Genomic DNA, 6,000 nt, shown 5'->3' with positions numbered 1-6,000 from the left:
TGATAGACAAGGAACCAGTGCGAGACGTAAGTTAAGACAAAGGAAGTAACCCAAGAAAGATTACGAGGAATATTGATATGAGAATGGGCCAACGAGTAGTTAGCAGTTGATTCAAGAAGAGCCTAGTTATGGATAGACAAGAGGATACAGACAAATAAGTAGATCGTACAAGATAAACGTAGCGAATCCAGTCTCGTAGTTATGACATTGTAATAATTAAGATATATTCAGATAGGAGTTGGGGTAGTCAAAGGTACCAAATGAGTGTTATGGAAATAAAAGAGAGTGACACTGGGAAGACAGTCAAAATATCAGTTTAGAAGCAACCCCACAAGCACAAGGGCGTGGAGGTAATTAACTGCGAATAATTATAGGCAAGGAAGGACATCAAAAGGTCCGTCGAGTATACGATGTAATAAGCTCACAGCATTACAAGAGTCAGAGGGTCCTCCCTAAGTACTTCAGTGAAAGAATAGCTGAGGAAATAAGGAAGAAGGCTTGAACCTAAACATGGTAAATCGAAGGAGAAATGGTCATGTAAAAACAGTCTCACTGCAAAATTGTATGCACTCTATAAGAAAGTGGCACCTATCGTAGCTAATGAGCGGAAAATAAAACCAAAGGTATTATTCGAGACCATGTGAGTTACACAAAAATTCTTGCATGCGTGGAAACTAAGATAAGCTAAGTAAGCACGCAACAAGGGGGCAGAAAGACCAGGAAAAGTAATTGCTTATATTTAAAGAAAGCTGAGAAGGAACGAAAAGAATTATTCGATTAATGACCCAGAGTACGTTATGAACGCACTTAAGAGTTCGGAGTTTTATACATGCAGCATATATGTTGACAATCATATAGATATAGAAGACTCCGATATAAGTTAAAAGAAAGAATTGAGCCCAGGGCATAGACAAAGGATTGAATTGTTAGAAGATTGAATCATGAATATTCCATAGTGTCAATGAAGAGCTAAAGTAATAACTAATACCATGAGCCACTGATCGGAAGATATCTTAAGCCTACATAAAAGTTGATCATAGAAAAGAGGAAACTAAAGAGTTACATCGACTAAGTAAACCAGGAGTTTGATAACATTGCAGAATCACTCTTAATATCAGAAGTGCAATAGAGATAGTACAGTAGCCATATTTTGTAACGGCTCTACGATAAAGCCAGTTAGAAGAGTACCGACCTCATAAGAAGTCAGTGTGAAGCTCTCACTGAATCATGTAAAGAGGTGCAAGTATTATAATAGAAGTTCAAGTTGTGGATGTGAATTGTACCTATGTGGAAGGAAAGTCACGAAAGAGATAAAAGATGTGATGCGAGACTTTAAGATAAGTAAGGTAAAGTTGAACAACGTACGAGATACTCAAATGCAGTGGGTTGTGAATAGTCCATACTTCGGATAAAAGGCTAGAAGTGTAGGGATTCAGTATTCAAGAATGATAGCGGCATCGTCAGTAGCATATCTTCCAGCCTATGGTTTCTAGGTACAGAGAGATCTAGCCAAGAGAGTAAAGAAGAGTTAGAGACGATGTGATTTCTCGCTAGATGTTCCAAAATCACATAGGAAAATCTGTGGTGCAAGCAAGTTGAAGGAAGGTTGCAAGTAGTATAATTGAATATGTGTAGGTCGCAGGCTAAAGTATGGTAAAGCGACAGGTTTTAGGAAGACAGGAGTTAGGATAACAAAGGGAAAGTAAGAAGGTGACGGAAATGGATAAGTCCTCACGATTAAGCCCATGAAAACAAGAAGAGCTGATGGTTTCTCTAAGTTATACAAAGCTCAGTATAGCCTGAATAAACTCAAAGGAGTCTAAGACTAGTAGCATTTAGAAAAGATGGAATATTGCCCTGGTAATAGAATGAGGGTGTAATTGTGATAAATAAAGGATGACGTTTGGGCCTTCGATTGAGTAATGATTTGAAGAAACAAAAAAAAGGGATTTCATGAATTGTACAGGATTAAAATACCCACGTAAGGTGAATCACATTGGGATGATGTGAAATACGGTTATGGAAGCATGGTATCACCCCAGGTGGATCTGTCTAATCATTTCAGATGTTCCCCGATGAGACGTGAGCCCTAGCAGCAGTGTTACATAAAAGGTCAAGTTATCAATGGTAGATTATAGATCAATATTGAGGTGAATCAACAATGGATGGATAAGAGTTACAAAATATGAGATGAGAGTAGGCTGTCATTCTTAAGATGAACAGTGATGAGGAAGCATTAAAGGACTTAGATTTATACATATATGATAAGCAGCGAAAGAGTAACCTAGAGTTTGGTAGCAGACCTCAGCAACGATAAATCAAAGTAAGAGTTATGATATAGTATGACCTACTAGATACAGTAAAGTCATATGAATGAATAACCAAGTCAATGAAATAAGATATAGCAATATTCATAAGTTCAACAAAGTATCGAGCGAAGAACTTCATTGTACTTATAAATGCCCAGAGGGACATCTTGTCAAGATCTGTATATGTTCACAAAGTGAGGCCTAGAGATGAGTCGCATAGGTGCACTTACAAGGTCAGTGACGTATAGGCTGCATGATAGAAGGTAGCAACAATTATAAGATTGGAAGGATTCCGACCACAAGTCATGGTGTGAGAAAGAGGCCTAAAGAGGGAAATGCCATGGCCTTTGGATTTATTCACAGAACAATTTCCAAGATGGCAATACGAGTATTAAAGTATTCATAAGAGCTATAGATTATAATAAATGCATCAGTCAACATTCGAGAACGAATGTTCCAAAGGAGGGAATGATGTTACACCCCATGTTTTCGTACGCAAAAGTATGCCATAAGTAAATTGATGAAAGCTCGGAAATGAGATTATTTTGAGATTATTAGTGTTATACTATTTCAAGCAAGTGATAAGTAAATTCATGAAGGTGAAAGGGTAAGCGAATCAAAGAAAATGAGTTTCGGCGAAGTTTGATATTTTGGGATAAAATATGGTCCAAGCTATAATACCCCGTATTTATGGACTAGTTACCATACAAGGTACCATATGACCATGATAGTAAGGTGTATAAAGTGTGTTAAAAGTAGGTAGTATTTTAAGTAATTTGAGATAATTCTTAATTAATGGGTAATTAATTAATAACCTTGGGATAAGACTTAACCCTCCCCCCAACGTGGCAAGCCTTCCTTACCTATCTAATGACTATTAGTTAAGGTGGAAAGGTGTCACACTTTGAGAAAGAAAAGTGACACCAAGCTTGGAATGTGGGTCCTACCCAAAAATTAAAGATAACATTCATAATTCATAATATTTTCTAACCTCTTAAGAAGAATTTCAACCAATCTTTCAATTTTATGTAACGTTAATTCTAATCTCTTAAGAAGCGTTTCAGCAAGCTTTCCATTACATAATGTTAATTCTAAATCTCTTGAGAAAGAGTTTCAACAAAGATGATTTTGCAATAGCAACGTTATTGCTTTGAGCATTTCATACGGATTGTTCCCTATTTTGATCTCGCCGTCACGTATTTCATCGCAATTAACCTATGTTAGAGGGATTGTCAAGAGAATCGGTTCAGGTATGTTAAGGCTATCCCTTCTTTTTTTGGCATGATCTATACGACACAAACGAAACAAGCAAATGCACAATTTCCATAAATGACTATATTCATAGAAATACTAGAGATGCTTAAATGCCAATTTCTCTTCTAGATTCATCAAATTAAATGCCAAAATCAAAGATGGAATCATGAAAATAATCAAATCCGAGTAAAAAATACTTACCCCAATTCATGTGATAAAAATCCTCTCCAAATGTGATAAAATGAGCTCAAGGTCCAAAATAGAGTACTTATGTGCAACGCCCAGTGGTACCTTACGCCATCGCGGTTGTACCCTCGCGATTCACAAAATCACACTGCCACAAGTTACACTACGCGTTCATGGCACTTCCCTTGCGAACACAATGAACATAGCTTCCAGACTTTCGCGAATGCAGACACACCAGCGTGAACGCGAAGAAGAACCCATCAAGCCCTGCCCAGCCTAGCTCAACACTACGCGAACCCGTAGTCCCTGATGCAGACGTGGAGGCTTAAAGCTTCAACCATCGCGAGCACAATCCCTATAGTGCGTACGCGAATATGACCAGCTCCAAACACGACACAATCGCGGCTTCATCCTCGTGATTGCGAAGAATACCTGAAGCACCGGAACCAGCGGAAAACCAACAATGCTAAAAGGATCTGAAACCCGTCTGAAACTCACCCGAGCTCCTCACGACCCCACCCGAACATTCAAAAAAGTACCAAAACATAACACGGATCAGCTCAAGGCCTCAAATCACACACAATAACATCAAAACCATGAATTGTACTTCAAATCAAACTTAAATGAACTTTTGAGCTTTCAACTTCCAAAACTCGTGTCGAACCACAACGAATCAACTCGGAATGATCTCAAATTTTTCACACAAGTTTCAAATGACATAACAAACCTATTCCAACTCTCGGAACAACAATCCAAACCCAATATCATCAAAGTCAATTCCCGGTCAAACTTATGAATATTCTAAGCTTTCAAATTGCTAACTTTCGCCAAATAGTGTCAAAACCTTCTAAAAAATCCAAATGCGAATTCGGGAATATGCCCAAGTCCAAAATCACCATACGGACCTAACGAAACCATCAAAACTCCGATCCGAGGTCAAATACATAAAAGTCAAACTTGGTCAACTCTTCCAACTTAAAGCTTCCTATTTACGAATCATTCTTTCAAATCAATTCCGAACAACTCGAACACCAAAACTGACCATTCACGCAAGTCGTACTATATCATATGAAGCTACTCAAGACCTCAAACTACCGAATGGAATGCCAATACTCAAAATGACCGGTCGTGTCGTTACATTCTCCTCCACTTAAACATATGCTCATCCTTGAACATGCCAAGAGTCGTAACAAAGCCATCAAATCACTGAATCAACTCACCATACACATACCCATGGGTGATCCCACGTCACCCCAAACCATGTAAGTCTGACAACACAACCCAACTGAAGATTTTCACTTTAACCTAGGTCCATAAATGTTAGAATCAAACCTCCAAGATCCAGAATACATCATAAGAGCCGAATCTTACATCTAATCACCGTATAAGTCTAAACAGGCTATAGTAAGCCATAACCATAACCCAATATATAATAGCATGATATAACACATAACTCATATTCTCAAAGCAATAACTTCCAACCACAATAGATGCTCATGACAAATCCAGTAGGTAACAAATCTCAAATAAATAAAAAATTGTTTTAAACCTTCGTACACTGCCAATGATGAAGGAAACACGCAAAACTCATAACCACTCGTCAGATCAACAAGTCGTGGAGCCTTCTCACCCGATAAGAACCATTGCCAAACTCTGATCTGACTCATGATGATATTCATCCATACCTTAATCAAATCTGATAGCACTCATTCCATGTACAAAATCCCATCTCATCTAGTACAAGTTGTTCGACCGACATGCTACACCAATACTACCTAGAGCCACATACCATGTAATCCGTGCATCAAACAAGCAACAACTCGGATGCTCCCAAAAATAGAAATAGAATCAATGAGTGAATCATTCCGTGAGCTCAACCGATACCACCACAAGGCGCAAAGCTATGAATCATCTCACATAGGAGAAACAAAACACATGGAATAGCACAAGGATCATATCCCAACATAACTCCGCTGCGATACGTGACCCAATCTAAGCACTGGTCCATATGGAATACCTCAAGCCATGATGCTCACAAGCAACAACCATGAACATATCAACAACAATCACGCAATGTGTATGATCATAACCATGGATAAACTGATAGCATAATATACCACAAACAAGAAGACCATAACCAAGGCACAATCAATCATTCAACACCCTAAGAGCCATCTCGCTCGACAAGGCATAAATAGAACTGCATCACGTGTGTAAATAGCCAACAGTCTCATAATTCATTGTAACATAA

This window comes from Nicotiana tomentosiformis, chromosome 12 (assembly GCF_000390325.3).
Source record: "Nicotiana tomentosiformis chromosome 12, ASM39032v3, whole genome shotgun sequence".
Taxonomy (NCBI): domain Eukaryota; kingdom Viridiplantae; phylum Streptophyta; class Magnoliopsida; order Solanales; family Solanaceae; genus Nicotiana; species Nicotiana tomentosiformis.
Note: the sequence above shows the minus strand (reverse complement) of the source record.